The sequence below is a fragment of the Taudactylus pleione genome, unplaced genomic scaffold, assembly GCF_031769625.1.
Source record: "Taudactylus pleione unplaced genomic scaffold, aTauple2 ptg000010l, whole genome shotgun sequence".
Taxonomy (NCBI): domain Eukaryota; kingdom Metazoa; phylum Chordata; class Amphibia; order Anura; family Myobatrachidae; genus Taudactylus; species Taudactylus pleione.
Genome location: NW_028284413.1, coordinates 10,197,212 through 10,218,908, shown reverse-complemented (window position 1 = coordinate 10,218,908; position 21,697 = coordinate 10,197,212). Strand labels below are relative to the sequence as shown.

General features: G+C 41.5%; 1 protein-coding gene across 1 annotated transcript in view; it reads left to right on the top strand.

Annotated features, from left to right (window-relative positions):
* LOC148542689 (intestinal-type alkaline phosphatase 1-like) overlaps positions 1-21,697 on the top strand; it is a 53,161-nt gene that overhangs the window by 19,018 nt on the left and 12,446 nt on the right. The window lies entirely within an intron of this gene.

Sequence of the window (21,697 nt, the reverse complement as noted above, 5' to 3'; positions counted from 1 at the left end):
CCGGCAGTTGGGATGCCAGCTGTCAAAATACCGACAGCAGCATCCCGATGCTCAGTATCCCGACAGGGGTACGTAAGTATCCTAACCCTCCCTCCTTCAGCCTCTAACCCTAGCCCTCCCTTCTTGCACCCTAACCCTGCCCACACTGTTGGTGTCTAAACCTAACCCTCCCCCCAGGGTGCCTGAACCTAACCCCCCCCTTAGTGCCTAACCCTAACCTCCCCCCCAGTGGTGCCTAAACCTAACCCCCCTTGTCTGTAACCTAATATTAAACCACCTCCCCCTGTGGTGCCTAAACCTAACCCCCCTCCGCAGCTAACACCTAACACGAGCCCACTATACTTATGTTTGGAATGCCGACTGTAAGGATTCCAGCATTGGTATCTAAACTGGCGTCGGGATTTAGGCGCCCATGTTTAGTTCCGTTGCCGCATTTTCATCAGCCGGCATCCTGTCCGCCTGCATCATAACTACATCCCATATAGGGTTGGGAACAGCCAGCATCCCGTCTATCGGCATCATGACTACATCCTATATGCTATATATGTCCCTGCGCCTCTCGATACACACTCCATCTGAGCCGTTTCATAAGAGGGGATAATGAGGAGGAGTATCAAAGTTAAAGTATTCCTGAATCTTATTCTCAATAACTGGTAAACTGGGCACAGCAGCGGTCCTCCAAAATTGAGCAATGGCAGCTTTTGTGGCCACCAAAATATGGCCCATAATATACTTGTCCCCCGGTGTCATTTCCCCAGGATAAAAGTGAAACAGAGCTACTAATTGGTCAACAGGTACAGTTACTCCTGTAACTTCTCTTATTAACGTAAAGACCTCTGCCCAAATTAGCTGCAAGCGCGGACAATTCCAACAAATATGAAACATGTCCCCACCTGCTTACAATTTCTCCAACAATATCTGGAAAGGAATTGGTATGTAATGCCGGTGGCTGTTTAGCCGCTGGATCAAATACCGACAACGGCATCCCGACGGGTCGAAATCCCCTTTCCCTACCCTAACCCTCCCTTAGTGGTGCCTAACCATAACCTCCCCACCCAGTGCCTAAACCTAACCCCCCTCCCCGCAGCCTATACCTAACCCTCCCGGGGGAGGGGTGCCTAACCCTAAACCCCCCTTTCCCTACCCTAACCCTCCCGGGGGGTGGCCTAACCCTAAGTCCCCTAAGAAATTGGCTGAGACAGGTCATGCTCCCATTTAGTATGACAGACATATTTCTCCTGTTTAACTTCCATATATTGGGAACGATACCACCAGGTAATCCCCCTTTGTGAGTAGGTGAAGTGATCCATGCTAGTGTATATCCTGGGAACGTTGGCTTCCTTAAGGGGGCAGGTATGGAATTCTGAATCCAGTGTCTTAATTGCAGAGATTGGACCTGATTCAGACCCGCACGCAATGCCAATATTTACGCAGTTTGAGTTATTTTTAGCAATTGCGCATACATGAAAGCCGCATGTGCAGTGATTTTTTGCGATCACTTACTCATAGAGGATTCATTTGGAATTTGAGTGACAGGTAGTCAGCATTTGGGAAAGGAAACAGAGGTGGTTAGGAAAACGCAGACATGTCAGACCATTTAAACACTGTTTTCTGGGTGTCCATAAATTAGCAACTGCGTCCTCTGCATGCCTGGAGACTCCTATGTCTGTAGCCCATTTATAGAAGTCCAGGATATTATAAGCTGACTGTAAATATGAAAACGGGCAAAGCCCATTATCAGACAGAACATCTCCCAATGTAGGAAAACTGCTACTGGCCCAAGAGTCTAACTGTAAATCTGGCATTAATGTAGCTATACTCGTCGAGCTGGGAATGGTAGCTATATGTCATCTGAGGCAGTCAGCAACAGATGCCAAGCCAATATTTTTGCCAAGCTTGCCTAAACGGATCCCAGACGCGAAGGTTTAATAGGATTTATGACATTAATTAATAATTAAACTTTAAACAGTTGAGAGAAATAGACCCAAACAGATACAGAGAACAGAACCTAAGCGACTCATGCTATACCAGCCAGTGAGACAGCCTTATAAAGACACCTTGAAACCAATTACTCAATCAACCTGGCTGAGATATAGGTGGAATGCCTCAATCTGTAACTGCTTCTATCCCAACTGTTCATAATCAGGATAAGGTGCCAATCTGTTTTTGCTAGATCGATAATCAAGCTAAGGACTGAGGACCTGATTCAGCAGTTCATGCTAGTGCACTGCTGAGCGTAGATTCCTGATGTTCGGGAATCAGCGGAGGCGCATGACCCGTTCTGCATATGCTCAGAATGGGTCTGCGATCCTGCTCGCAGACTGTCAGTGATTGACAGTCAGCTGCCGTTTGTGGGAGGGTAGGGGGCCGTGTCGCTGCCGTTGGGAGGGAGGGAAAAAGCCAGGATCTCCGTTGGCTGATGGAGATTTCCTGGCTTCTTCATCTCAACTACGGCGGCCGGCAGCGTGACCCCATGGGTCATCTTTGCCGACTGATGGTACGCAGATTATCCGATGCTACGTTGGACAACGGAGCTTGGATACGTAATGCCTCCTGCTGCATTACCATATCGGCACAGACGGAAATGCAAAGTTGCTTGTGAGAATACATCATATATCTATAGCCTGCGAGCAGCTTTGCAATTCCGTCTGAAGTTGAATCAGGCCCTGAGTCATAAGATTTAAGAGTTCTTCCAATCATTTAATTCTTGTCTTATCTAAAGGTATCTGGCCCTTGTGCAGGGTGTTAGCAGTGCCAGATTAAGGTTTACATAGGCCTGGAGCTGAAATTCATGAAGGGCCTATAGTGTGCCACTGCAAATATTAAGCATCCCCAGGATTTTAGAAGGAGTACACTAGACAATGTGTGTACTCAGCGATGGCCCGATATAAATCGTGCGGTTCGTAACACACTGTACGATCTGGTGTATGACCAGCAGATATATTGTTCCCCTGCCGTATCCAGAACCATGGTGTTGGCCACCATATATCCAGATTGTCCTGCACTGCAGGCGGATCTGATCATGCGACGAAAGATGCACAGGAGCACGCAATAGTGCATACACACTGGATGATGTGGACAATTTGTCATTCCGATTCATCCCAAAATGATAAATCATCCAAAATATCATCTAGTGTGTACTTAGCTTAGGGTGGCAGATGGTGTATGAAGGGGGTAGCACCAAATCTCGGCCTGGACTCCACTTGGTCTAGAACCCCAGTCCTGTATGTTGGGGCCGGCATGGCAGAAGAAGAGGGGAGTGGGAATAGAGACGGGGTGGGACAGAGGAGGATAGGAAATACATATGTGTGTGTATGTATATATATTTATTTTATATATACATATATATTCAGGTTGGGTATGATATCCCAGCTGTCGGGATGCCGTTGGTCTTAATACAGACAGCGGCATCCCGACAGCCTGAATACCGACACCCATAGGTCGCTGTGGTGAGTACTTTTCTAACCCCTACCCTAACCTACCCTCCCCGGTGCCTAACCTCCTCCCCTAGTGCCTAAACCTAACCTCCCCCTAAACCAAACACCCCCTCCCCACACCCTAACCCTCCCTCTCTGGTGCCTAACCCTTCCCCTAGTGCCTAACATCGCTAGCTAACACTACCCTCCCCCTGCACCACAATACTTACTTTTGGGATGCCAACGGTTGGGATACTGGTGCCGGGATTTTGGCACTGGTAGTACATCCCATATATACACACTGCAGCAGGTCCGGCACTCCCGTAAAAAAGTTACCGTCTGACGGTGCCCCCAAAATAAATCCATACATACATCAAATTTGCAGCACTCAGGAATAATATATAAGCCTATATCGATTGATAGATAGATAGATATGAGATAGATAGATAGATATGAGATAGATAGATATGAGATAGATAGATATGAGAGAGATAGATATGAGAGAGATAGATAGATAGATAGATAGATAGATAGATAGACTGCCCCAGGGGAAGGTCATATCACACAAAGAAGAGCAGCACCAGACATTACACTGTGACTGACTTGCTAGATTAATGTAGACTTCACCTCACAGATGGTTATAGCTGCCAAGTGCCCATGTGTTTCTCAGCCAGCTACCATTAATCAGGTCTTCTCGAGACAGTTCTTTGTGGCTCCACTTTTCATATATTTTTAGTGCCTGGAACCAGGTGCCCACCAAATGAGTTGCTGAGGAGGGAGGGATTGTGGAAAGTGAATGTGCAGGGCTCTTTAGGCGGGGCTTAAGTGCAGTGGGTGGGAGGGGCTTCGACAGATGTAAACAAATGGACGGGGCTTCATAGAGCTGGTTGAACGGGCAGTGCTTTGGACACCTGGGTGGTGCTTCTGATATCCAACCATTGCAGAGCTTCTGGACGGCCGGGGCTGGTTGGGCATAGCCTAGCAAAGCCGGAGGTAAATGGCTTTGCGGTGCGGCTGTTAGTGGTGACAATGTCAAAACTGCAGAGGATCCTGTGGGCCTATTTTTGTGGGTGGGCCTGGAGCTGTAGCTCCACCCGCCCCATTGTTAATCCGGCCCTGGGTGTTAGTTCATTAGCAGAAGCAACTACTACCTCCCTAAGTCTGATGTCTCCTCAATGTAGTTCTGTAAGAACCCTTGTACAATATAGTTTGAGCAAGTCCTTTGTGGCCAAATTAGGAAGAAACTAGAATATTCTTGACTCAGTCAGCCTTTATTTTCTGTAAGACAGTTATAGTACTGGGGAGGAAAGGCATAAAGAAGTGTCCGGCTCTCCCAATGGAACAACCAGATTCTGGATACAAACCATTGCGTCTGTGCAGTAGATGGATTAAAACTTAGAAGTATGCAAAATCACAAACAGGGTAGTTTGACACCTTTTATTATCTTTTTTTTATGGCTGTATATAATTTTTCTTTTCTTATTTATTGCTATCTACCTGTAATAAATAAAGAGATTAAAAAAAACATAACTTAGAAGTATGTCTACACCTTCCTTTGTTAGTTGTATTTTGTGAAATGAGGCAAGCTTTGGGCTTGTGGAGGTTAGAGAAAGTTTTCAGTCTGGCAATGACTAGTTTACCTCTCCTGGGAGGTATGGTGGCAATATGAACTTGTTCTTATAAGGTGCAGGTCCAGATTTCTGTAGCAGCAACTACACAGGGTTTGGATTGTGTACCTCCCATATTATTTTAATAAAAGACTGGTGTTCAATTTTCTAATTATTTTCAAAGTAACAATACCTGTGAGTGGAACTAGGGCTTTACTAGATAATTTAACTACTCTCAGTTCTTATAGGTTAGTGTGCGTTTTTGTTCCTTCTATTTAAAATGTTCTCATTAATGCTTTTGCTTCAAAGAATCCCTCCCAGCCATCTAGGAAAGTGTTAGTTGAGACTGTACATTGAACGATGTCCCTGTCAGCAGATGTTGAGGGACAGAGGGCTCCAATAAGACTGTCTTTGTTTAAAAAAGTTGTGCTGACCAAGGGGCGTATTCAATTAGAAGCGAAAAGCCATTTTCCGCGGAAATGTATCATGGATCAGGGCTTTTCGTGTGGTCGGAAGTTATCTCCAAATTCAATTCCAGACGGTTTTCACCTACACAGAAAGTCAATGCAATGTACAGTAATAGGTGACAAAGATTCGCCTAAGAACAGTAGGAGAACAGAAGTGCACAATTTTTATTTTAAGTACAAACATGGGGAAACCATTTAGAACCATTGGGACAGCCCCCCAAAGGACAACTGCATCAAAAAATCCAGGGAAAAAACTTAACACCCCAAAAAAGTACTTTCATTTTGAGGGCAAAAAAGTACAAAGTGGGGGGACAAGCATTAAAACTAGTGAAATAGCCTTCTTAGGGGTCTGCAGGGATGTGTCAGGTGTTTTTAGGATTGCAGGTGCTTGCTAAAGGTCTGTTTTTCAACTCAAGTATTTTTATTAGTGAAAAATTTTCAATACAGATCATATATATCAATACAGAAATCTACTATACAGAGCAAAAAATTAAAATATAGTAGTAATGAACATAATAACAAATCAATAAAATTGGAGATAAGATAGAAAAGAAAATAAAAGAAAAAGAAATAAAAAGAAAATAAAGAGAAAAATAGTAACACATACACATTACAATCACTAATAAAGATAAAGAAATACAACCACCGTATTACATGTATTATCAATGTGAAACACGGACAATACTAATAGGAGATGTCTTTGATTTGTGAGCATCATAGAAATCAAACCAAGGTCGCCACTGACTCAAAGGGGATGAAGATAAAATAGAATATTTGAACCCAAAAGTTTCCATTTCAAAACTTCTCTGGATCTTGGAGATTATTGTCGAGAGAAGGGGGGGATCAGATCTCCTCCAAAATTGTGCCAAAGCCGCTCTAGTAGCTATAAAGATATGCCCAATAAATTTTTTATTACTATTGTGCACTGAAAGGGGGAAATAATGTAAGAGAGCAGTTTCACGCAACTGTGGAAGGGCCTCCCCTGTGATCTGGGTAATCAACTGAAATACCTCCATCCATAAAGAAAGGATCACGGGGCAAGACCAGAATATACAGTATGTAGAAGGGTGCCCTCATTTCCACAATTCCTCCAACAAAACTTAGAGGAATCAGGACAAATATTGTGTAATTTAACTGGAGTGTAATATAGACCATGCAATAACTTAAATAACATTTCTGAGTGGTTTAAACACTTAGACATTTTAAAAATATTTGTAAATAGAGTAATCCAATACTCGTCTGTCAGAGAAATATTAAGTTCTGATTCACATCTGGATTGTATAGAGAGCCTACCATCTTCTAGAGGCGATAATAGCATATTATACCACATAGTGATACCCCCTTTATGATCAGCAGTAGCAAATTTAGAAAGTATGTATGGAGGAGGAGAGGGAAGGGGACATGACAAAGAAGAATTGGAGAGTATCTAATGCCTCACCTGCAAGTATTTAAAGAAATCTTTCTTAGGGATATCATATTAATCTCGAAGTTGTTGGAATGATTTAAGTTGTTGATCTATATATAGATGTTTAGCTGTTAGGATGGTATGCAATCGGGAAGCCGACTGCCTAAATACCGGCAGCCGGCTTCCCGACTGTCATATCCCGGCAAGGGTGAAATGCCGGGCGTCTATATGTAGACGCCCGGCATTCCCCGACGCCGGAAGACCGGCGCCCGGCATCCTGATCGTAGTGATGCCGGGCGCCGCGAGCGGACAGCCGCGGGGGGGAGGGTTAGGTTTAGGGCTCCCGGGGGGGACTTAGGGTTAGGCACCCCCCGGGAGGGTTAGGGTTAGGCTAGGGGGAGGGAGGGTTAGGGTAGGCACCCCCGGGGGGGACTTAGGGTTAGGCACCCCCCGGGGGACTTAGGTTTAGGCAGCGGGGAAGGGGGTGGTTAGTTTTAGGCACTTAGAGGGGGGATTAGGGTTAGGCACTTGGGGGGGAGGTTAGGGTTAGGCACCCCTAAGGAGGGTTAGGGGGGTTAGGTTAGTCTATACTTCCCTATCCACGATCGGGATTTCCAGCGCTGTCGGGCTTCTGCTGCCGGGATCTCTGCTCATGTCGGGCTGCCGCTGACGGGAATCGAACCGCTGGCCATGCGGCCGGCGGTATTTCATACCAATTCCGTTAGGATACCACATTCATGCCAATTAGTCAAAGAGAGGTCATGGATTAATTTTGAGAGTGCCAATATGGAGATGGAAGATGGAAGGGAAAATTCACCCTGGGCACCAATCAATTTGTCCCAAACTTTAAGGGTATCAGAAACACTTCTGGAAGCAAGAAATTGAGAGGGCCTATCAGCAGGTTTAACCCAGATAGCAGCCCGTAGGGGGAAATTGGAACAAATAGAAAATTCGATGGCTACCCATGGTTTAGATGGCAGAGGGGACAACCAGTCTTTCATCTGATCTAGGAGACAGGCATACTGATAGAGTTCATGGTTGGGAGCCACCAACCCCCCTGCGGCCTTGGATCTACACAATCGAGTTCTAGCCATACGAGGACATTTACCATTCCAAATAAATAGAGAGAGGACTGAATAAAATGTATTCAGAAAGCTTATTGGGACTAAAAATGGAATGGCTCTACATAAATAGAGGAATTTAGGCATAACATCATTTTTACGGTGGCAAGGCGTCCCATCCAAGATATTTCATAATTTACCCACATTTTAGTAAGTGCTGAGAATTGTTCTAGGAGGGGCTGATAATTATACAGTATGGCATCTTGTAGTTTTAAAGGGATTTTTATGCCCAGATATGTAAGACTTGAGGACTGCCAAGCATAGGGATAGCTACTCTGAAGTGAACTTAAAGCAGGCTGATCAATATTGTATGCTAATACTTCCGTTTTAGAGGTATTTAATTTGTAGTATGAAGCCGCAGAGTATTCTTGAAGGATAGTATGAAGAGCTGGAAGAGAAGTGTCCGGTTTTGTGATAAATAAAAGTACATCGTCAGCAAAAAGACATCAGCGAGCGGTTCCATGACTAGAGGGAATACCAAAGGCGAAAGGGGGCATCCCTGTCTAGTCCTAAAGCTATTAGAAAGAAACCGTTGCTATAGACGCGAGCTGAAGTGTACAGGGTTAGAATAGCTTTCAAAAACAAACCAGAGAAACCAAACCTAGCAAGAACCCGAGACATAAAGAGCCAATGAAGCCGGTCAAAAGCTTTCTCTGCGTCCAGAGAAAGTCAGGAAGAATAGGATTTAATCTGTTAGCAATTAGTTTTGCATATATTTTAACATCAGAGTTTAACAAAGCTATAGGCCTATCATTTTGACAGAGTGTCGGATCCTTGCCAGGCTTAGGTATAGTAATAATTTGTGCCTCTAACATTTCTTTAGGGGGAGAACATAATGCTTCAGAATCTAAAGAGGAGAGACGAGGCAGGTTAACAGAGTCTAGGAAAGAATTGATCAAGGTTTCAGAAGGTTGAGGAATAGAAGAGTCTTGGTTGAGGTTATAGAGTTTTTCGTAGTAAGAGGCAAAATATTGAGCGATATCTTTAGGGTTGCCAGTTATAAGTCCATTAGGACCAGACAAAGATTTGATCCAGTTAATAGAATTTTTTCCCCTAAGTTTACACGCCAGTAGTCGATTAGCTCTATTACCAAGGGAATAAAACTTTTGATTTAGTTTAGTAATAGCATGTTGAACCTGGGAGAGATGTAAGTTATTAATTTTTTCCTAGCCTCAAGTAGGGCAGAAAAGACCAAAGAGTCCCATGGCTGTTGTTTATGCTGCTTCTCCAATTTTAAAAGATCAGATTGGTATGCAAGATAAGCCTGAGTGGTTTTCCGAATCTTAACTGCAGCTTGTATAGCAGCACCTCTCATAACTGCTTTAAGGGCACACCAGTGGTTTGTTACAGAAGTGTCATTAGGTAAATTTATTTCAATATAAGAAGTCAACGCTTCTTGTAGAATATGTGAATCTTCATTATCTAATAGAATATATTCCTGTAAGCGTCAAGGACTAAGACAAGGGGAGTTAGAAAAAGGGGACCAGGACCATAGTAAAGGGGCATGATCAGAACAGGTGATTGGCAAAATATTAATCTGAGATATAAACTGAAGAGACCATTTATCAGTTAAAAGCAAATCTATCCTGGAATATGATTTATGTACCGCAGAATAAAAAGTGTAGCCGTGAGTTCCTGGGTTTTTAATCCGCCACACGTCATATAGATCAAACTCCGCAAGAAGGTGCGAAAAGGAGGAAGCAAGAGAACGGGCTGTGTTGAGTGACTGTTTGTCCAGGGAAGAAGATTTGGCTAGTTTAGGATCTGGTGCAAGATTAAAATCTCCCATAAGAAACAAGGCTCCCTTTTTAATCTCCTGAATTTTAAGTAGAAATGTTTTAAGAAAACGAGGTTGTCTAGTATTAGGAGCGTATGCAGACACGAGAGTTACATATTTAGGACCGATCTTCCCAACTAAAATGAGATATCTACCGTTACAGTCTGCCCATTTGTTTTCCAATTTGAATGAACAGGATCTACTCAATAATATTGCTACCCCTTTCCTTTTAAACGGACCACAAGAAGTATAGCAGTCCGGATATGCGTTATTAGTGAACTGTGGGGTAGAGTGTAGAAGGAAATGAGATTCCTGACTTGCCACTACATCAGCTTTCTGGTTTGCAAAATATTTTAGAGCTAGGCGTCTCTTATGCGGGGAGTTAAGACCTTTAGCGTTGATACTTAAGAAATTAACCATGGGAAAAAGACATGTAAATATGGTATGAGACAACTATAATCATTCTTATACAATGGTATTTGCGACAGGGAATAAGTATATAAACACCAGTAAAATAGAAATAATGAAAAGAAAAATAAGAATAAAATAAAATTAAGTAAATATAAAAAATAAAAAATAAATAAAATACCCATAACAAAATATAGACAGAAATAGCATCCATAAAGGACCTAAAGCTTCTGTCACTAAAACACTGTGACAGAATAATTAGAGGTGTTGGAGAGCGGGCTCAGCTTAAAAACCCACACAATACCCCAATATATGGAACAATTCCCTCACTATATAAATCTAACAAATATTACCTAAAAGAATCCCGTATATATAAGCCAACAGAGCTTAATTTATGGCATATTCTACCACTAATATTACATCTATAAAGCTATCTCCTATTGCATAACAGTAAGATTCAATCTCAACATTATATTAATTATAAAGACTAAAGATAGAGTAGTTATTTAGAAGAAAAACATAATGAAATTGAGCGTAAGTCTACTGTCGTCAACTGCAGTTAGGGATCAGAAATATCAAAAAAGACTTCACTTGGACAATTCACTTCTGCACTGAAGACCACTCTTGAGGTATAGACTTAGCAGGCAGATTAGGAGAACTATAAAAATGGGAAAAAGGCGCAGCCTTCTAGAATATAATAAACAATAACTATAAATAATCCCAAATAAAGTCCACAAAATCACAAGGGAAGTGAAAAATGTCCTCCTTCAATTTTCAGAGTGGGGTAATTCCAACAAATGAGATCCTCATCGTTGACATGCAAAAAAAGGGGAAAATCGCAATATAGCGTAATATATTGATTTTAATCACATAAAAGTTAACACAAAATGTATATCCAACATTTGAAATCCTCCACCAATATCAAAGCAGCGTACCAGAGGTGGCTGTGTATAATGCACACCCATTCACGTATAAGCCAAACAATCCAAAGTCTCCCGGGTACAACCTGGAATGGCAGCTCCTGGATGTGCACTCTTCGCTTAGATGTTAAAAATCCACTGGTGCTGTGTTCCTTTCCCCAACGCATTTCAACTCCTATCTGGAGTCTTTTTCAAGGTGTATGTGGTTGGTGGTTTAGTCAGTACCTTAAATATCCCCTACTACCCTCTGATAGGTTAATCTGGGTAGGAAGAGTTCAATAATAAAATCCATTTCTTCAAATGTGCAAATAAAACAATCATGATACCTTTATAAATATAAGCATATCTAAAAACAATTCTATAGATCTACAATAAAAATGAATAATATAAATTGCACTTTCATTCTAAAAATACATCGTTCAGTGGGGACGCGTCACTTCCTGTTTGTACAATACCCGGAAGTGTGCCGCTAATTCCCCCGACTTGAACCAACCTTGTGGCCTCAGCAAGGACTGCGTCAGCCTAGAAGTCCTTCCGGCAAAACAATCCCCTCCGCAGCGTCACAACCGGACGCTTTGCCAGCGCATCCCCGCCGGTACACGGGAACAAGCCTGTCCCACGCGCCGGAAGTCGGGTGCCGCAAGGCATCTGGTAGGGAGATGGTCCATACGTCACATCCGGAAAGAGCACTGCAGCATGCTGTATGTAAAAAATGCATCACTTCCGATGTAAACAGACCCACTCTTATACATAATACATAAACAGGGTAACAATAAAAAACAGGGGAACAATAAAAAATGGTGCTAAAGGAACCATTTAAGTTCAAAATCGACATTTAATCCATTAGGTGCTAAAGATGGTGGGAGGAGCATTTTATATGGACCAATAACAATTTTATTCTCAACATTTTTAAATGGTATCGTTTTATTGATGACATTTTATTTATATGGGAGGGGGATTTAGACAGCCATAATACGTTTTGTTCTGGACTTAATTATAATTCTTTTAATATTGATTTATCTTTTAAATCCAGTATTGAGGAAATTTGTTTTTTAGATTTAGTCTTATATATACAAGATAGCACTTTACATACTAGGAATTATTGTAAGCCAACTGACAGTAACTCCTATATAAGTACTGAGAGCAACCACCACCCCCTATGGTTGAACAATATCCCTAAGGGACAAATTAGACGGATAAGGCGGAACTGCACAGATGTCCAAGTTTTTAAAGAACAAGCAGAAGATTTTAAATCAAAATTTTTATCTAAAGGATACACCACTACTGACATTGATGCCGTAATAGAACAAATGATAAATATTGATAGGGAAGAGTTGTTAATTACTAAGGAAAAAGTTAAAAGAGAGATTTCTCTCCCTTTTATAACTACTTTTAATGGACAACATAAGGAGGTTGAAAAAATCATAAGAAAACACTGGCATCTTTTAGAAGAAGATCCCATACTCAAATCTATTATCCCTAAGAATCCGAAATTTATCTATAGGAGAGCTCCCAACTTGAAGAATAAATTAGTGAAAGGAGCAATTTATAAGAAATGAGAGGGGAGAGTCAAAAGCAAAGGATTTTATAGATGTGGTGTGTGTATTATGTGCAAAAATCATCAGAACCAGTCAAGTAAAATAGAAAAATATTGTGCCAATTCAAAAAATTTACAATATGAGATTCGTGACTTTATCACTTGTAATAATAAGAATTGTGTATATTTAATTGAGTGCAGTTGCGGCCTCCAATATATTGGCACGAACATCTAGGCCTTTAAGAGTAAGATGGGCCGAGCACATTAGGAACATTAAAAAGGGATATGAAAACCACTCACTCTCTAAACATTTCAAAGAAGTTCATCAATGTTCCGTTAAATATTTGAAATTGGTGATAGGAATTCAACAAGTAGAAGGCCATTGGAGAAAAAGAGATGTGGAAACTTCTTTAGCTAAAACAGAGATGAAATCTATTTATGAAATTGGCACTTTAGCACCTAATGGATTAAATGTCGATTTTGAACTTAAATGGTTCCTTTAGCACCATTTTTTATTGTTCCCCTGTTTTTTATTGTTACCCTGTTTATGTATTATGTATAAGAGTGGGTCCGTTTACATCGGAAGTGATGCATTGTTTACATACAGCACGCTGCAGTGCTCTTTCCGGATGTGACGTATGGACCATCTCCCTACCGGATGCCTTGCGGCACCCGACTTCCGGCACGTGGGACAGGGTTGTTCCCGTGTACCGGCGGGGATGCGCTGGCAAAGCGTCCGGTTGTGACGCTGCGGAGGGGATTGTTTTGCTGGAAGGAATTCTAGGCTGACGCGGTCCTTGCTGAGGCCACGAGGTTGGTTCAAGTCGGGGGGAATTAGCGGCACACTTCCGGGTATTGTACAAACAGGAAGTGATGCGTCCCCACTGAACGATGTATTTTTAGAATGAAAGTGCAATTTATATTATTCATTTTTATTGTAGATCTATAGAATTGTTTTAGATATGCTTATATTTATAAAGGTATCATGATTGTTTTATTTGCACATTTGAAGAAATGTATTATATTATTGAACTCCTCCTACCCAGATTAAACTATCAGAGGGTAGTAGGGGATATTTAAGGTACTGACTAAACCACCAACCACATACACCTTGAAAAAGACTCCAGATAGGAGTTGAAATGCGTTGGTGAAAGGAACACAGCACCAGTGGATTTTTAACATCTAAGCGAAGAGTGCACATCCAGGAGCTGCCATTCCAGGTTGTACCCGGGAGACTTTGGATTGTTTGGCTTATACGTGAATGGGTGTGCATTATACACCGCCACCTCTGGTACGCTGCTTTGATATTGGTGGAGGATTTTAAATGTTGGATATACGTTTTGTGTTAACTTTTATGTGATTAAAATCAATATATTACGCTATATTGCGATTTTCCCCTTTTTTTGCATGTCAACTATGAGGATCTCATTTGTCGGAATTACCCCACTCTGAAAATTGAAGGAGGACATTTTCACTTCCCTAGTGATTTTGTGGACTTTAATTGGATTATTTATATTTATTGTTTATTATATTCTAGAAGGTTGCGCCTTTTTCCATTTTTATTGTTTATGCCATGTTGTGAGGTGTTGTGTGACCACCTCAGTGGATTGAAGTGCAGCATCCATAAAATTGAAGTGCAGGTTCCTACCTATATTTTTTTCTAGATTTTTACCGTGTCATTCTTGTGAACCTTGCAGCATCATGCTAGGATATAGGAATCAGAGAAAACTATTGATTAATTCTGTATTTAATAGTAAAGAAGATATTACCACAGACACTGATCATGCAAATTTAACGGAGGAAGATTTATTCCAAACTTTGAAAAAATTAGAGAATATTTTATCTAAGGAGAGTCGTGCATGGTGGGAAAGTGTTACTATGGAAAAATACATAGTGAACAACTAGTTCCAGAAGGATTTAAAATTAACAAACCACCCTCTGTCAGACTAGAGAAGGGTGAATTTGTAAATAGATGGAATAAAATTTTAAATGATTGTTCCTTCTCTCTTATGGACTTAATTGTCCAGGAAAGAAGAAAGGAGTTAGCTAATTTAGAAGAACAAATTGTGAATTTTACTGCTCTAATTGAACCTTTAAGGGGATCAGAAAATTGCGAGACCATGGAAAGAAATATGGAATTCAGAATTGTTAAAAAGGAGAAAGAAATCACTCTGAGAAAAAAACGTAAATTCCTAAGGGATAAGGTGGAAAGGGAGGAAGGAATAGAAGAAAACAAAGAGAGTGTACCCCATGATAATATAAGCGGGTCTAATATATTCAGAAACCCTATTGTCAATTACGACACAGATAATGAAGCTGATTCCATATGCAGTTGTGATGAATTGGAACATGATAGATACGGAAGTTTTAAGAAATATTCCAAATACAATAGAGACCGGAGAGGGGATAGAGCAAGGGTGAGGAGAAATTCCAACTTTGGTAAAAATTGGATAAGACCTAGAACTGGATGGAGGGATGATAGGTATAATACTCCTGTTAGAAAATGGAACTATCACCATGACACCATACCAAGAAGAGGGATGAATTACCGTAATAGATACCACTTCAACCAGGGCAAAGAAAAATTTTATGTGAAAGATGAGTGGCATGCTAGAGACCCTTCAAGATCGAATTATTCCATACCCACACAAAACAAATTTGATATTTTGAACAAGGAAGATTTTTTAGGAAAGAGTCAGAGAGGGAAGAAAACACATTTCTGAATATGAAAAAGAAGATAAATAAAAGGGGATGTAGAGGGAAAGGTAGAAGCAAAAAAGTTAAAGTTAGTGAGAATATTTCGAAAGTTAATATTCCAACATCTACACCCAATGATTTGAGAGAAACAAAAATTTTCAATTTAAGCAACCACACTCTGACTAATGAAGAAAATATAGTCTTGAAAAAGGGACTCACATTTGCTCCTAATAATAGACTCAATAAATTTGAAACCTATGTGGATTTGCAGAAATTTATTAGAAAAATTTCCTTGAAGAAGTATTTTTTGAGCCAAAAGGGGGAGAGGTCGGAAGAAATTGAGATCTTTAAACCCAAATCCACTTTCAATCCCATCTTTCAAAGAGGTTGTTTAGTAGAGAGTTTCAATAAACTTGTATCGGCAGAATTAAATAGGATCCAACCTAAATGGGGCAAATTTGGAAATATGAACCCAAAGGAAAGACAAGCTGTATTAAATCTGAGTGAAAATTCAGATATTACGATAAAACCCGCCGATAAGGGAGGTGGAATTGTAGTTATGGACTCTGTTAAATATGGTAAAGAAGTTATGAGGCAGCTCAATGACAGAGAGACGTATGGACCTCTGAAAACTAATCCTAGTGACAAAATAAATAAAAATCTCAAAAGTATGTTACAAAAATATAGAATAGAAGGGGCTATAACGGAAAATGAGGAAAAATATATGTATATTGAAAAACCTGCTATTCCAATATTCTATATTCTCCCCAAGGTCCATAAGGACTGTACTAATCCCCCAGGACGTCCAATTGTGGCAGGTACAGACTCTGCCACCTCAAACCTGTCCCATTTTATTGATCACTGTTTACAGCTGGAGGATTTAAAGATTCCATCTTATTTAAAAGATACCACTGACGTTTTAAATAAATTAAAAGAAGTAAAATGGAAGGATAATTATATATTGGTCACAGCTGTTAGTTCGCTCTATACTATTATTGACCATTCCCATGGAATAGAGGCTGTTAAATATTTTCTCACCAAGAGTGATTCTTCGTTGTGTAAAATCAACTTTGTCTGTGAGGGTATTAAGTTTATTCTGGAAAATAACTTCTTTTGGTATAATGAGAAATTTTACCAACAGCGGAAGGGAACAGCCATGGGGACACGTTTTGCCCCTGCACATGCAAATCTTTTTATGGGATGGTGGGAGGAGCATTTTATATGGACCAATAACAATTTTATTCTCAACATTTTTAAATGGTATCGTTTTATTGATGACATTTTATTTATATGGGAGGGGGATTTAGACAGTCTTAATACGTTTTGTTCTGGACTTAATTGCAATTCTTTTAATATTGATTTATCTTTTAAATCCAGTATTGAGGAAATTTGTTTTTTAGATTTAGTCTTATATATACAAGGTAGCACTTTACATACTAGGAATTATTGTAAGCCGACTGACAGTAACTCCTATATAAGTACTGAGAGCAACCACCACCCCCTATGGTTGAACAATATCCCTAAGGGACAAATTAGACGGATAAGGCGGAACTGCACAGATGTCCAAGTTTTTAAAGAACAAGCAGAAGATTTTAAATCAAAATTTTTATCTAAAGGATACACCACTACTGACATTGATCCCGTAATAGAACAAATGATAAAATATTGATAGGGAAGAGTTGTTAATTACTAAGGAAAAAGTTAAAAGAGAGATTTCTCTCCCTTTTATAACTACTTTTAATGGACAACATAAGGAGGTTGAAAAAATCATAAGAAAACACTGGCATCTTTTAGAAGAAGATCCCATACTCAAATCTATTGTCCCTAAGAATCCAAAATTTATCTATAGGAGAGCTCCCAACTTGAAGAATAAATTAGTGAAAGGAGCAATTTATAAGAAAAGAGAGGGGAGAGTCAAAAGCAAAGGATTTTATAGATGTGGTGTGTGTATTATGTGCAAAAATCATCAGAACCAGTCAAGTAAAATAGAAAAATATTGTGCCAATTCAAAAAATTTACAATAGGAGATTCGTGACTTTATCACTTGTAATAATAAGAATTGTGTATATTTAATTGAGTGCAGTTGCGGCCTCCAATATATTGGCCGAACATCTAGGCCTTTAAGAGTAAGATGGGCCGAGCACATTAGGAACATTAAAAAGGGATATGAAAACCACTCACTCTCTAAACATTTCAAAGAAGTTCATCAATGTTCCGTTAAATATTTGAAATTGGTGATAGGAATCCAACAAGTAGAAGGCCATTGGAGAAAAAGAGATGTGGAAACTTCTTTAGCTAAAACAAAGATGAAATCTATTTATGAAATTGGCACTTTAGCACCTAATGGATTAAACGTCGATTTTGAACCTAAATGGTTCCTTTAGCACCATTTTTTATTGTTCCCTGGTTTTTTATTGTTACCCTGTTTATGTATTATGTATAAGAGTGGGTCTGTTTACATCGGAAGTGATGCATTGTTTACATACAGCACGCTGCAGTGCTCTTTCCGGATGTGACGTATGGACCATCTCCCTACCGGATGCCTTGCGGCACCCGACTTCTGGCACATGGGACAGGCTTGTTCCCGTGTACCGGCGGGCATGCGCTGGCAAAGCGTCCGGTTGTGACGCTGCGGAGGGGATTGTTTTGCTGGAAGGACTTCTAGGCTGACGCGGTCCTTGCTGAGGCCACAAGGTTGGTTCAAGTCGGGGGAATTAGCGGCACACTTCCGGGTATTGTACAAACAGGAAGTGACGCGTCCCCACTGAACGATGTATTTTTAGAATGAAAGTGCAATTTATATTATTCATTTTTATTGTAGATCTATAGAATTGTTTTTAGATATGCTTATATTTATAAAGGTATCATGATTGTTTTATTTGCACATTTGAAGAAATGTATTATATTATTGAACTCCTCCTACCCAGATTAACCTATAAGAGGGTAGTAGGGGATATTTAAGGTACTGACTAAACCACAACCACATACACCTTGAAAAAGACTCCAGATAGGAGTTGAAACGCGTTGGTGAAAGGAACACAGCACCAGTGGATTTTTAACATCTAAGCAAAGAGTGCACATCCAGGAGCTGTCATTCCAGGTTGTACCCGGGAGACTTTGGATTGTTTGGCTTATACGTGAATGGGTGTGCATTATACACCGCCACCTCTGGTACGCTGCTTTGATATTGGTGGAGGATTTTAAATGTTGGATATACGTTTTGTGTTAACTTTTATGTGATTAAAATCAATATATTACGCTATATTGCGATTTTCCCCTTTTTTTGCATGTCAACTATGAGGATCTCATTTGTCGGAATTACCCCACTCTGAAAATTGAAGGAGGACATTTTTCACTTCTCTAGTGATTTTGTGGACTTTAATTGGGATTATTTATATTTATTGTTTATTATATTCTAGAAGGTTGCGCCTTTTTCCCATTTTTATTGTTTATGCCATTTTGTGAGGTGTTGTGTGACCACCTCAGTGGATTGAAGTGCAGCATCCATAAAATTGAAGCGCAGGTTCCTACCTATATTTTTTTCTAGATTAGGAGAACTGTCAATAGCAATGCCCCAATCCTGGAGAATAGCAGGGCCATCTTCCGGGGAGTGTATGTATGACGGTATATTTACCATTTCTGGACATGATCAGTTTGGTAAGAAATCCCCATCTATATTGCACATTTCCTTTGCATAGGGCCACCGTAATTGGGTGGAAAAGACGTCTTCTAGCAAGTGTTGCCAACTGAAGATTATCCAGACATTCAGCTGTAGATGAGGAAGGCAGAGCAGCTCTAATAATGCGTTCCTTAATGTGGAAGAAATGTACCATAAGAAGAGTATCTTTGGGAGAATGGGCTGTAGCCTGTTTCGATTTAGGAAGTCTGTGAATCCTGTCAATAAGGAGGTCCGAAGAAGAGGCAGTAGGAAGCAATTTCTGAAAGAGGTCTGTTGCATAATCGTAGAGTTCTGCATTTGTGACAGAATCTGGAATAACTCTTATTTTTATGTTGTTGCGCCTTGAGCGATCTTCTAAGTTGGTCACTTTATCACGCATAGCATTCAGGTCCTCTTGAAGTAGATCATGAGCTGATATCAGATCATTATGCGATGCGACGAGCTCTTCCATCTTGGTTTCTAGGTGGTCAGTTCGATCTCCAACCTCACATATATCAGCCCGTAATGCTTGAATGTTCGATTTTAATTCTGAAGTTATTTCCATCTTAAATGAATTCAGCATAGCGTGAATGGATCTCAGAGTAACTGGACCATCTAGTATATCCAAGTCCTCTTGAGGATGTGTTGCAGGGCTGCTTACTCATTTAGTCAAGGTCTGAGAAGCAGGAGTAATTTCAGGTGATGTTTGTTGGGGACGGTTTTTAGTAGGGTTGGAGGAAGAGCTAAAGAAATGAACAGGTGGAGCTGATTTGGCAGCTTTAATTCTTTTCGGAGCCATGAGGGGATAGACCTAATTAGATGAGCACCTCTTATATCAAGGATTCACAGGTGTGTAGTCAAATGGGATTCTGATAGTTATTATATAGAAATATAAAGAATCATTCAGCTATCGTAGCATTATGTAGAGGGGTATTGGGGTTACCACATTCAGCTGTATCAAATGGACATGACGCACATCATCTCACATATTTGATAAAATAGAACAATATGGCCACTGGAGGTCAGAGCTGCTTCAGAAATAGAGATAACAATACAGAGATATTGGAGTAAAAACGTAATAGGAATGGGCAGATGAGAGATCTGATCTCAAATATATCAATTCTGGAGTAATCTATGAACTCCGTCCGAGAGCAGTGCCAAACTTGCATCAGCATATTTGGATATTAAAGGCCTTTTATGACATATCCAGCTAAACCAGGAAAAAGTCCAGTGTTGTACGCTGTATTAAAGGAAAAACAATAGATATTCAATTTGCTCCAGAACTCCTCAACATCTGTATCACGAAAGCCAGTGTGGAAATGGAAACCCTGTTCCAGCCAACATGTCTCACATTCCAGCACTCATATACAAGGGGAAGGCATCAGCAGGGACGTATCTACCCATTGGCCAGGATGGCACTCGCCAGGGGCGGCGGCCAAAGGGGGGCGCTGCCCGGTGGTGTCACCTGCAGCTACAGGGTAGATACGACCCTGTAGCCGCCCGCCTGCACCGGCCAGGGGGAGGCTCGTCTGGGGCACTGAGGGTGTCAGGCCAGGCCCACGATGCTGCGGCTGCCTCCAAGGGGGACAGAGCAGAGATGTAGGTGTTTTCAGGCAAGGGAGCCTGTGTGGGTATGCTGCAGGACCCGGAGATCGGATGCCCGGAAAGGGAGTGTTGGGAGGAGGGCAGCGGCATGGCTCTGACCCGGGACTCTGATAGCTTGAGGCTCGTTGTGTGCCAGGGGCTGGAGCTCCTCCATTGCAGGGCTGCGTCCTCCTATTCCTCGTCCTCTGTGGAGGAGCTGAGCACAGAGCAGCTGACTAATAAAGTTTACCTTTACACATGGCGCGCGTGACGTCATGACGTCACGCGCGCCGCATTGCTGTACTCACTGAGGAGCCTGCCGCAGCCACACCACAGCAGGAAGATACGGTAAGTATCTGTGTGGGCTGCGGGGGCTGGATATGGGGGGAGGAGTAGAAGGGGGATGCCTGGCGACACAAAAGAGAGTTGGCTGGGGAGAGAGAAGGGGAAAGGCTGTGGAGAATGAAGGGGGATGCCTGGGGACACTGAAAAGAGACTGCTGGGGAGAGAGAAGGGGAAAGGCTGTGGAGAATGAAGGGGGATGCCTGGGGACACAGAAGGGGTTGGCAGGGGACACAGAATAGAAAATTCTGGGGACACAAAAAGTGGAAGGCTAATGACTGGGGACACTGAAGGGATATGGCTGTGGAGAATGAAGGGGGATGGCTGGGGAGACAGAATATAATTATTCAGAAAATTTGGAGGGAGGGGGGCGCTAGTCCATTATTTTGCCAGGGGCGCACAGACCGGTAGATACACCCCTGGGCAGCAGCAATAAGGGAATGAGACCACTGAGACAAAGGGCCCACAGGACACAACAAGAGAGTCAGCCACTTCTCCCGTTACTCACAGAGACCTCAGATTCAGCTTCCTGCAGCAAGGCCCGACTGCTCACACGTGGAGTATGTCCCCGGCAGGAGACCGAGTCATGTGGAGGACGCGGCAGGCAGTCTCGGCAGGCAGCAGCATGCAGGAGGTCTTGTCCGGCAGAAGCAGGTAAGTTCGCTCCCAGTAGTCAGCGGAAGTAGGGGGCCAGGTAAAGAGACACGCTGCAGGGGTAACGGCACTGCCACGAACGTCCCTGGTTCACGGCCGAATATC